The following is a 13,462-nucleotide window of genomic DNA, read 5'->3' on the forward strand; positions in this document are numbered from 1 at the left end:
ACTAGACCTAAAAAAAGATTATTTATCATGTAATACATTTGAGTACAGAACAGGTTTGTTCTTTGGACAATTATTTTTTTTACTTTTCTCACTATGTATTTAGGATGGTGTGTGCATGTAAAGGAGTAAAAATATATGAAGAAAGTTACATATATCTACCCAAAAATACGAGTTGAAAAACGTGTACTTAAATGTACTACACTATGGGACTAAAATTTTTATCTTGTGCAAAATATATGATGTACTGTATACACGCCTCGCCATTGCATTATTCTTGAGGTGGCTGACGAGAAGTGATCTTTGCTGAAGTGTCTCACACCTCTCCTCGCCAGCCAGCTGGGGCTGAGGCAGAAATTGTGTGTGGCAGCGAAGTGAGACTCAATGACAAGTCAGCCAGCAATCAAAACATTAACCAGTTGCCCCCATAAATTTTGTGAACGAAGATTTATGAATTTTACCCCCAGAAATTGCCCTTATTTATTGCCACAATGCCCGTTGTTTCTTTGTTTTTTTTACCACAATGGGCAAGAGGAAAGATTTAACAAAAGAGCAGATAGTGTCAATTATTAGTCTGCATAAGGGCCAGAAACCTGTAAAGGAAATACAGTATCAAGAATTGTTGGTGTGAGTGAACTATCAGTTCAGATTTGGACAATGATTTCAAGATGATGGCGGGTTGGTAATACCAGTGCACAGCGGACGGCCAGGGAAGGCTCGAAAAACTTACCAACACACGTTAACGGTTCTCAAGAGGCATCTTGAGGCTAATCCACATCTGTCAGCATGGGAATTGAAAGAAAAAACCCTGAACTTCTAGGTGATGTTTCTGTAAGGACCATTCACCGCCGCACCATGACGACCTTGTGGGGTTCAGGATGTTTGGTTCACACTCAGGATGGAATGGAGAAAGGAAACTCACAATGTGCTCTCTATATACATGTTGTATTGGATGTACAATGCAGCTTGGTGCTGGGAAGGCAGCATGGTTACAAGCGTGATGTAGAGAGAGCTGATTGGTGAAGATGCTCAGAGAAGGACAGCTTGTGGGTCGCCATGCTCGCCGGCGGGAGCGAGGACCGCCAGGCAGGCGGAGGAGGAGCGAGGGCCGCCAGGCAGCAGCGGAGGAGGAGGAGGAGTTGTTGCTAGCTGGTTGGTGTAAGTAGAAAGAGGGAGGTCGCCACGAGGTCAGGTCTTAAATAGCGGGGGGTAGGCGTGGCTTAGTAGTTGACCCCCACTCCGTGATGTATGGCGGCACTGGTTGACCTAGACCACGAGGCATATACTGGGGAATTGGTGGGGTCGGCTACTCAGCGACAAACAGCGTTTGTAGGGGAGAAATCCACTACATTACTCCCCCTTCCCTCCAGGCGGTGTAGGAGACTTGTTGTCTGCAGGGTTGCTTAGCACATGTGAGGCAGAGCGGGCGGTGCATGCCTCATGTGAGACAACGGCGATGGCATGGATGAGCCTGTCGCTGGATACAACTGTCTAGATACACACTATCTGTGGCAGAAGAGAGGGAGAAAAAGGGTGTGTGGAGGCGATGAATGTTGTGCTTCCCTCATGGCAGGTACAGAGTCGTCAGATGCGCCTGCTGGGGTGTGTGGGCCTGGGTCAGAAGCAGGGGCTGCGTCAGCAGAAGCGGATGAGGGCTCGTGACAACAGCTGGGTGCAGGACATTAGCAGGGAGTACCTGTGGGAGAAAAGAGGGGTGTGTGGGTCCGCACTCAGGAACAGAGACCGCATCAGGGGCGGCAGGGGTTACTGTTGGGCCGGGGGCGGCGTCTGAGGCAGGACGGGTGTGCTGGGGTCGGAAGAGGAGCGACTGTCTGCTTAGAGTAGCAGAGCCGCTCTAAGGTGTCTAACCTGGGGTGTAGAGACAGTAGTTGTAGAGCCGATGAGAGCTGCTTCTGTATGGATAAGCCAGTCTTCCATGTTGCTTGAAGACTGGGAGCGTGATCAGTTTCTCCTCCATCCTGTGTGAGTGCGAATCTCCGGGGTCACCAATTGTGGGGTTCAGGATGTTTGGTTCACACTCAGGATGGGATGGAGAAAGGAAACTCACAATGTGCTCTCTGTATACATGTTGTATTGGATGTACAATGCAGCTTGGTGCTGGGAAGGCAGCATGGTTACAAGCGTGATGTAGAGAGAGCTGGTTGGTGAGGATGCTCAGAGAAGGACAGCTTGTGGGTCGCCATGCTCGCCGGCGGGAGCGAGGACCGCCAGGCAGACGGAGGAGGAGCGAGGGCCGCCAGGCAGCGGCGGAGGAGGAGGAGGTGTTGCTAGCTGGTTGATGTAGGTAGAAAGAGGCAGGTCACCACGAGGTCAGGTCTTAAATAGCGGGGGGTAGGCGTGGCTTAGTAGTTGACCCCTGCTCCGTGATGTATGGCAGCGCTGGTTGACCTAGACCACGAGGCATACACTGGGGAATTGGTGGGGTCGGCTACTCAGCGACAAACAGCATTTGTAGGGGAGAAATCCACTACAACCTGCAGTTTCGCAGCCACCGCGCACGCAGGAAGCCACTTCTCACCCTTGTCCAGAGGCAGCGTAGGGTCACTTTTGCCAAGGCTAACTCTCAGTGGGATACAACCTCGGGGCCTGACGTTGTACACTCCCCCATATAAATGTTTGCGGATGATGCCAAGTTATTTAGGGAAATCAAGAACCAAGCGAACTGTGAAGAGCTGGAGAAGGGTCTCTGTTGTAATGACCATGGTCGGACATGTTAGTTCACGTAAAATCACACGATTCATATTACGTTCAATAGCCCACAAAACATGTAGCTATGCCTTCATTATTGAGTCCCCCGTCTGAGGCATCCGTTTTCTCATCGCTTCAAGATGCCCGAGTCCTCTGTTTTCCCATTTTCTCTGACTTCCTGAAACCAACCTCTCTATAAAGTAAATTTGAATGTGAGAGAGAACACCATTGTTTTGAGTCAACTTAGATATGTCTGATTACACTTAGAGCATTCAAGATCCTTTATGAGTGGTGTTGAAAGTTTCAACTGTCTTTATTGTTAGTAACACTTGTCAAGTAAGTGAGTGTCGAGTCTGCCAGTACGAATGGCATCCCGTGATAGCGTCCCTGGGGATAGCCATGAATTTCCAAGTGCTACTGAAATTAGTTAATTTTGATGCCCAAACATCAGAGAATCTGATGTTTGTAGCTTAGTTAGTGTCAGTTGACTATGCAAAAAAGCCATTAATCTCCTGAAAGAACATGTCACACTCTTATCTCCAAATCTCAAGGTATACCTTTGAGGGTCTGTGGGGTATGGGATGTTTGTGTTCGCACTCAGGATGGGATGGAGAAAGGAAACTCACAATGTGCTCTCTGTATACATGTTGTATTGGATGTACAATGCAGCTTGTTGCTGGGAAGGCACCATGGTTACAAGCGTGATGTAGAGAGAGCTGGTTGGTGAGGGTGCTCAGAGGACAGCTTGTGGGTCGCCATGCTCGCCGGCGGGAGAGAGGACCGCCAGGCAGGCGGAGGAGAAGGTGTTGCTTGCTGGTTGGTGTAGGTAGAAAAGAGAGTGGTCACCACGAGGTCAGGTCTTAAATAGCGGAGGTAGGCGTGGCTTAGTAGTTGACCTCCGCTATGTAAGGCGGCGCTGGTTGACCTAGACCACGAGGCATACACTGGGAAATTCGCGGGGTCGGCTACTCAGCGACAAACAGCGTTTGTAGGGGAGAAATCGACTACAGTAGTATTCCAGTGGGTTGGGTGCTGGCTCCTGACAGTAGGTGCATTCCCTGATGACATTTCCGATCGTCTGCCAGGAGCACTTGTACCCTAGTCATAGTCAATGAAGGCTAACTTGGGTTTGTCTTGGTGTTTTCTTGTCCGCGAAAGGTGGTTCCCCTTTTGTAGCCACCAGGTACCATTTGGCTGATTGGGAACCAGTGTTGAATGCGTCAAGGAAGGTCTTGGATGTGGAGCTAGGTAGTCTTTCTGAGGTGATTCTTGATCTGTTGCACGCTTGCTGGAACTTGAATGTATACGCTTCTAGAACGTGTGGCTGCCTTGGCTGCTTCGTCTGCCACGTCGTTTCCCCCGATCCCTGCATGACTGGGAATCCAGTGTAAGACGACTGGGCGATTTTGTCTTTGGAAGTCCTGTAGCTGTGCGAGGATCGAGGTTATGATGTGGACGTTGTCTCTTGGTTGACTGTGTTGCAGCGCCTGCATGGCCGTTTTCGAGTCCGTGTGAATTTTGATGGACTTGTTGTGTTGTGTTGCAGCATGTTGTAGGGCCTTTGAGATTGTTACCAACTCTGTTTGTAGGGTGGGGCAGTCATTAGAAAGTCTCCATAGGAGGGTCTGACCTTGGGTGTAGAAGGCTGCTCCGGATGTATGATGTTTTGGGTCCACTGAGCCGTCTGTGAAGTATGATGCTGCATCATCCGGTGTCTCGGTGGCTATGGCTTCCAGAGTTATTCTTTTGAGGTCCTCCTTCTGGACGTTGTCTTTGCTGTCACCTAGTTCGGTAATTTTGAATGTGGCTGGTGGAGGGCTCCATGGTGGAGGAACTACGTAACCATTGTCTCGTATGTCTTGGTTGTTCTTGACGAGTGTTTCTGCTTGCAGGTGTCGGATGACCTCGCTTGCCTCGTGCAACCAGGTGGCCCCTCGCACTCTGTGGTTGAGGTGGAGGGAGGCACTGATTCGCATTTTGGCAGCTGTGGGCTTATCTGATATACAGATTTTGGCGAGGAGACCGGCTGTCACCTGCTTGACTCGTACTGCCAGGGGTGGTAGTTCAGTTTCCATTTGCAAATTGCAAATTCTGGTCCACATGGGTGCTCCGAGCATGGTCCTGAGAGCATTGTTTTGGATGACTTCTAGCTTAGCTATTTGGTCTTCTTTCAGTCCAATGAGTGCTGGAGCACTGTAATCTACCAGCGATCTGATGGCGGCTGTGTAGTAGTCTTTGAGCACATGAAGGTTTGCTCCTGCGGTTGTGCTGGTGAGCGACCTCATTATATTGTGTCTGCTCTTCGTCCTGTGCCTGAGATACTCGATTTGCGGCTTGAAGGTGAGTTTCTGGTCAAACCAGATTCCAAGACACTGGTGGGTGTTGGTCCAGACTACCGGCGTGTTTTGTATGGAGAGCATCTTGTCTGGTGTGTCTGTGCAGATGGCCATCGCTTTCGACTTGGCTGGATTTATCTTGAGTCCAAGTCTGTTACACTCCTCTTCTATAAGTTGGAGTGCGTGTTGCGTGTTGGCTAGTCTGTTTGATCCTCTTACTATGAGCTGTAATTCGTCTGCATTGCATAGGAGCTTGGCTGTTTGTCTGAAAGGAAGTCTGACAAGATTTTCCATCAGGACATTGAACAGCGTTGGACTGAGGATGCCTCCTTGTGGGGTTCCGTTTTCATGGACCCTATAGCTTGAGGTTGCTCCCTGAAAGCGTACTCTTGCCTCTCTCTGTGTGAGGTAGTTCTGGATCCACCCCAGCAACTTTCCTTTGATGCCTTTTTCAGCGAGCGTCGTTATAATGGCCAGTGGATTTGCTAGTTCGAAGGCCTTCTCCAGGTCGAGGAAGACCACCACAGCTGGTTTATTGTCCACTGTGCTGAGTATCTCGGCGATGTTGTTGCCTGTGCCGGTGTTCTCGGTGTAAGCAAAAATGTGAGGGTGTGGGCTGCCTACTTTCCATTGGAGTCTGTTGAGAGCCATTCTTTCTCCCGTCTTCGCGATGCAGCTGAGAAGGGTCTAGGTTTGTCTGGTTCTTTGGGATTCGGAATGGGCTGTATATCTGCCTTCTTCCATTCCGGTGAAAGTCTTTGTGCTGTCCACGAAGCATTGATGACTTGTAGCAGAGCCTCGTGCCCGGCTTCTCCGGCCTGGGAAAGCGTGGAGTAGGTTATCCTGTCGGCCCCTGGTGCTGTGTCCTTGCTTCGTTTTATCGACTTCTGGAGTTCTTGCTGGTTGAAGGGTCTATCGGTGTCATCTTCACTATTGCAGGCCTCTTCGATCATCTGGAGTCTGGCCTATCGCAGACGCCGTTGTGTCTCCTCCGCCTGTCTCGGGAGGTTTTTGTTGCTGCTCGGTCGGAGAACAGTTTTGCAAGTCTCTTGGCTTCCTCTTCTGGGTTGGGATGGGTTGGTGGTGGTGGTGTTGCCTTCCCAGAGTCCCTTCGGATCTGGGCCCACATTTTGCCGAGGGAGGTGTGCTCGTTCAGTTCGGAGCACCACTTGAGCCAGCTTACGCTTTTGATTTCTTCCTTCTCTTCCCTGGTATCCTTGACTATGACTTGCAGGAGATGTCTGTTTGTTTCTGTGGGATGTCTTCTGTGGTTTCTTCGGGCCATGTTCACTCTGTGGTTGTTCTTTCACCCTGGGACAGTAGTACCAGTAATCCTTGTACTGTCTTGATGTAGGTTTTGTTTTTGGAATAGCCTCTTCTGCCGCTTGGTGAAACGCCTCGACCAATTGTTGGTGGAGGGTTGTCTCGTCCACGGGTGCTGCACCGGCCGGCTGTGATTTGGCGCGTCACTTAGCCAGGTGTTTCTTATAGAGCTCCCAGTCTGCCTTTTGGGTATTGTATCCCCATCTCGGCAGGAGTGGAGTGGGGAGTTTGTTCACCTTCAGTGTTGTTAGGGTGGCAAAGTAGTCGCTGGTCAGCGTGGGGTGTAGCTGCCAGGAGGCTGGGGGGTATTTATATGATTTTGCGGGATCAGGTTTGAGAAGTGTGAAGTGAGCGGCGCTGCTGATTGGCTGAGGTGAAGGCGGTAACGGGCCAATCACCGCGCAGTCCGAGAGTGAGGCCCGGTTTGTGAAACTCGCTACGGATTGGCTGGTAAGCGGACGGCAAGTGATCAAACCAGCAGTTGTAGGGGAGAGTATCCACTACACTATATTGTATATTATTCAGAAAGTAATATTTTTATTATTTTATGATCAAAGAAAAGGATTTTTAATTGCGTAACATTCCACAATATCTAAAATAAATGAAATTGTTATATTTGAGAAAAATTAACTTTTACATATTTGACAACACAGTATTTGTTTAAAAGAAACATTTCCTTTTTTTAATAAGTAAGTGTAATTTACCTTTTCTTTTGTCTATAGGTAAGATGGTCTATAAATTAAAAAATACAATAAAAACATTACAGTAAATGTATTTCCTTTTCCAGCAGAGTAATCAAAACAACCGATACTGGGTAGTACTCTCTACCACCCAGTCACCCATGTTGGGCTAGCCTCGAGGGCGGATCCAGGAATATCAAAGGAGGGAGGAGGGTCCAAGAAGTTGTGGGTGGGGGTGTAGTGGATACTCTCCCCTACAACTGCCGACTGATCCAGCCGTCCGCTTACCAGCCAATCAGCGTACAGCCAGCGATGTCGACCAACCTACTCCCGGGTGCGGACGGACATGTAGCAACACCCGGAGAGGTTCAAGCTTCCACAGCTTGGCAGGATCAGCGAGTTTCACACCTTTCGCATTCTCCTCTGTGATTGGCTCCCGGGCGACGCGGACCTCGATTTCTGATCCTCCAGAATCGTATAAATACACGGCAGGCTAGTCTCTCCTTGGGGGGCGCTTGTGGTAGAAGCGGTACCGCTCTTGCCTCGCAAGCAAGGTGTCACGGGTTCGATTCCCGGGCAAGCGGAAGTTGTTTGGACACTCTTCCTAGCCCCCTTGGCCTCTGTTCACCTAGCAGTAAAGTAGGTACCTGTTGTAAATCGAAAGGTTGCGAATTCGTATTCAGGGAAAGTTGTTGGAGCTTCTAAACTTGAACTGACAATCCGGAGGAGTGTTTTGACCCGAGGATCACACACCCAACACAGACAAAACCAAATACGTGCGCTATGCGCTAACCAAATAAACGCAGTCGTGTAAAGCCACGGCACTATCTCTCCCACTACAATTCCCTTCCTAACCTCCTGCTCCTTCCTCTGTCATCTTCCCCGCTCTGACTTTCGCTACCAACAACTTTGGAGCTTCTAAACTTGAACTCTCTCCTTGGGAAAGACATATACAACAGGGAGGTGGCAACTTGATTGGACGAGGTTAGATCTTCGCAACAACTGGAAGACTAACATAGGAAACTGGTTTTCAGCATACCGAAAGAATAGGAGGGAAGAGGTGGTTCTCGCCAGACTAAGGTTAAATTGTACCTATTTGACCCACCTAAAAGCTTATTTAGACAACTCCTTTCCACCTATCTGTGCCACGTGCAACAAAATTCTTTCCATTCGACACATTCTGACCGAGTGCAGCCAGTACGAACCAGAACGCCGGCAGCTGGTGATGCTAGCTGCCAAGCGAGGCTTCGTGCTGACTGTACCCAATATATTGCAAGATGATGTCACCATAAGTGACGCTGTAATAATCTTCCTCAAGGAGACCCGTCTTATCGGCATGTTGTGAATGACACACGCATGAACTCTTTTTATATTTATAATATGTATGTAACCATGCCCTAAAGCAAATAAAAATGAATAAAACAAAAATTTAAACATACAACATGAGAAACATATCACAAACCTTTCCATTACATACAACACGCACATATACCAAGTAAAACTGACACCTACCAACACATATTCAAACAAAAAGACACGGGCTACAAAAGACAATAAAACAAAACAAAAAGTCAAATCACAGAGAAACTAGTCACCTGACCGGCCATTTCATCTGGTCTGTCAGTAACTCACTATCATATCACTCACTCATACCATAATTCATCCCAAATAAAACAACAAGAAGAAAGAAGAAACCAAAATACCAAGAACAAGAAGAACACAAGAATAACAAGAAAAGAAGAAACAAGAACATCAGATTAGTTGTAGCAAGAAAGAAGACCAAGACTAGAAGAAGAAACCTCAAGAAGAAGAAAGAAGACATCAGCTCTGGCCGAAATAGCCCAAAGGCGAAGTGGCCAGCAATCCCCAATACAAGTACAAGCCGTGGACACTAAATAGTACACAAAAGATGAGAGTATTCTACTCGTTACACAAGGACCTAGCAGGCCTCTCCAACTTACACAATTATACACCACAGCATAAATAACTCCTTGATGCTAATAAGATAAAAGATGAGAGCTTTCTACTAGTCACACAAGGACCTAGTAGACCTCTCCAACTTACACAATAACAAACACCCCCTTGCTAGCTAGCTTAGCCTCCTCCCCCTCTGTTCCCTTGAGCTCAGGCGACCTCTTAGTGCGGCCTTCACCACAGCCAATCAAATCGTCTCTGTTAGGTGGATAGCCCACCTGCTCTTATTCTCTACTACTTTACTTCCCGTTTCATAACTTTCCTTCTATCTTACCTCTTCTCTCCCTTCCCATGGCAAGCCATTGCCATTTTATCTCCATTATCATCATCATCATGGACATCATTCTACTCTCATCGACTAGACCAGCAACAACTCTCTACAGCGCCTCACCAACCAGCTCCCTTAGAAAGCTCCTCGCCCAACAGGACCTCTGAGCAATCTTTTCATCACCTAGTAACTCCTTAGCACTGCACTGTACAACAATATATATATATATATATATATATATATATATATATATATATATATATATATATATATATATATATATATATATATATATATATATATATATATATATATATATATATATATATATATATATATATATATATATATATATATATATATATATATATATATATATATATATATATATATATATATATATATAAAGTTGTCTCAACTTAACGCGTCAATTGAAATTCTAAGAACCCAGCCCGATTCCCCAAACTCCACTTTTGGACGGTTACACAACTATGTTGTAGCAAAAATTTATCTTTAACTCTTATGATGGTATGAAAAACAAGTAATATAGAAGAGGTTAGTTAGAAAAGATAAAGGTTAATATAGGAAAAAATAAAGAATAGGTTAAAAAACGAAAAATTTCAGGAACACTTACGTAGCAGGAAGGCGAGGATGTCGCGTATACGTGGCGCCGGAGGCTGTTCCGAGGCAGAGGGCAGGATTACTGGCCCTCAGGTGAATCACCATTACTAGGTGAATCAACATCATCAATACTTACTATTGTCAGGCTTCCCTGACAAATCCCTCAAAGTCAACTTCTACTTTCTACTATCACTGGCTTGGGCTGGCTGTGGTGGGTTGCGGCGAAGAACTCGTTATGCTTTGCTGGACGGGTTGGTGCTTGATGTTGTCGCGGATACACCTTTGATGCACGGGCTCCACAGCTTCGCACCTCAGTCGGGTATGGAAGATCATAGCTGCCTCATCGCTGATGCTGTCGCGAAAGCGACGGACTTAATTTTTCTGTAAACTCTAAGACACACTCTTAATATCACTATGACTTCTAAACTAGGTTCTTCGGAGAATGACGACCTCTTCCTCCCCTCTTCATCATGCGTTCTTCTTCCAACATCTCTGCCGCAGTCACTTCAGGATCTTTGATCACCTAGATGTCTTCATGGTGGTCTCGGAGAAGCCTTCTAGCCAATATTGAGCTTAGCCAAGCAAGGTCCACTGTTACTGCAACAGTCTGAACTCTGACCTGAAGTCACAGGTTCACTCCCTCCTCTCACCTGGTATGCCATGCAACATATGTCTCCATGCGTGATTAATCAGAGCAATAGTCAAGATCCCATGCCTCCACCAAGAAGTTCACAGCTTGTTTAACGCAACTTCTTCCAAAAATTGTTTGACGAGAAGTTCTTGAGTCGCCGCCTCTTGTTCCCTTTTTGTCCTCGCCGCTTTTTGCTCGCTGTCGGTGTCACCAGCTTACGCAACTCATCCTCCTTGGTGTTGGTAGAGTCGCTCAGAAGCTTGAACTTTTGCAGAGTATTTAGCCACATTGCAGATCATCAACTCCCGTCCATGGGCTGATTAATGGATTTAGTGTTGGGAGGAAGGAAGACCACTTTACGCTGGGGGTGACGATCCATAAGTAGGGGCAGTGTCCAGGGTATGCTGTCGGCGAGCAACAAAATATTGAATGGAATATTCTGTTGCTCGAGAATTTCTGCACGCCAGAACAAAACAGTTGTCAAAAACCAGAAGAGGGATGGTACGAAGAGGACATCCACGCCTTTACGCGGCAGTTAGCCAGGACATTGCTTTGTTCATGTCCATATTCTTAGAAGGCAGCGGCTTATGGCTTTTTGTAAATCACCGATAACTTTGGTTTACAGGTACCGGAGGCATTGGTGGTAAATACAGGATTTATGGATGCGCTCTTCTGCAAATTTCCTAATTTCCCTTACCTTGCTGGCAGACTGACAACGGGCGTCTTGAAGGTAACTTTTTTCCAGAAAAGACCAGGATTCGGCCCCATGTTAAAACACCTGTCACACTGTACTGTCCTCTCCATAATCTCAATGAAAACTAGGGGAGGGAAAACTTAGCCGCCACACGGTCACACTCGCCTCACCACCAATGTTGATGTTGGTGATCTTGTTCTCTTCTTAAACTTATGCAGCCAACCAGAGGAAGCATTAGCGGGTTTGGGCTCTGCACCCTGAAGCTATTGTCACTGCTGCGTGATAGCTCACGTGGCGCATTCTTACTGAGCGTATGCGGTTCACGCTTACAGTTAAGGCCGCTACTTCGACGACCAAATAACTCACCAGCGGGGGTTTTTCCACTTTTGCCAGCACCCTGTTCTGGCAATACCTGATAGATGGTAAGCACCTGCAGACTTTTGTGGATTTTCATGTGCTTCTTTGGATCTTGGCTGCATCTTTCTGATCGCATTTAATCGGGGAGATTGTTGACGCCATGTTGGCGCCGAGATCAACTTGCGGTTGCCTTCTCCTTTTCTCCAAATCTTAAATAATTTGTATTTCACCGTGAGCTTAATGAACGTCGTGGTTTCTTGGCTTAGTGCCGCTGGGTCCAGGTAAGGAAAGGTTCCCTCTCTGGGGGCGGGAACCGGCGAAGCCATTTTACGGGAACAATGGATGCGCTGGGCACCCGTGGCCTTTGAGGATGAAACTGCCGCGGCCAGGCTGCCGCCGCCTCCTCCCTCCCTCCTCCCAGGGTGGCTGCCATAGATTTTGCGGTTTTCAATTACAGCTATGGCAGAGGGATGCATGGCCAATCACAGTCCGGCGTCATTATATGACGGCCAGATAACGCGAATAAAGACACACACTGCGAATCTACTGCCATGGGCTTGCCCAAGCGGAGAGGAGGAGGGAGAGGCAGGTATGGGCGGCTGCGTATGCCGTGGGGCAAAACGGTAAAATAATCTCGGATGGACACTCACCGCTGATAAGTGGAAAAAATCCGAAGTGAAAGTTCAGCTCTGGCAAGGCACCGCCAGATACAGCAAAACACGATGAAACAAGAAGGGTAATACTGTGTGTATATATATATATATATAAAAAAATAATATATATAATATAATATATATATATATATATATATATATATATATATATATATATATATATATATATATATATATATATATATATATATATATATATATATATATATATATATATATATATATATATATATATATATATATATATATAGAAAATGCATTGTGAGTTTCTATTCTACCCCAATCCTGAGTGCGAGATATCTTACATGTACACTCGCACCAAAACGTATCAGTGCAGGGTGAGATCGACGACTTCCGAAACGATACGTATACACTGTGATATGTCGGGAAGGTTGGTAAGTGTATCCTCATAACCCCTCCCCCAACTAGGTGTTGCCATATGGCTGATAATCAGTGTGTTTGTTTCCTCTTCGGATTGTTGTTTTGTGTCAACTGAATGATGAGTGAGGGTTTGGTCTCGGTGAACGTGGATATAAAACAGAGGCAATATGAAGCAGTAGAGATTTACACATGCCAGACGACATGGAAACCTCAGAGGGAACATGAGGAGCTATTATTGCCCTTCATAACGAAGGGTTCGGCGTCACAGATATTAGCCGGCGGGTTGGTGTCCACAGCAACACCGCTGCACGATGGATTCGGCGATACCTCGAAACTGGTGCTACAGACGACAGGTCTCTAAGCAGCCGTCCACGCTGCACCACCCCTCAGGACAACCAGGTTGAGTGGTTTATTTGGTAGCATAAATTAATGTGGCAATATTCATAAGTATCACAAATAATTTTGTTAACAGGGAGCTCCTCATATTTCATACTGTCTATTTATCACTTCCCAACCTTATTTATAACGGTTTGTTTCACTTGACCACGCCATAGTAGCTGCTCATCAGGATTACAGGGCTGCCAACATACAGCTGGAACAACTCGCCTTTCCCAATACCTATCGTCACTGGTCTCAAATTGTTCACACTACAGTATGCACCGATACTTTTTGTTGCGAGTGTACATACGTTTGTGAGCCCATACAAAGAGATAATAGACAACCAAAGAGAATTTGACAACTGGCCACATACTGTACGCTACAGGGGAACATGGTGAGCACAGGGAGCTCACCCAACTGGGATTTTATTTTTTTACAC

Source organism: Homarus americanus, unplaced genomic scaffold (assembly GCF_018991925.1).
Source record: "Homarus americanus isolate GMGI-L3 unplaced genomic scaffold, GMGI_Hamer_2.0 scaffold45698, whole genome shotgun sequence".
NCBI classification, from domain to species: Eukaryota; Metazoa; Arthropoda; class Malacostraca; order Decapoda; family Nephropidae; genus Homarus; species Homarus americanus.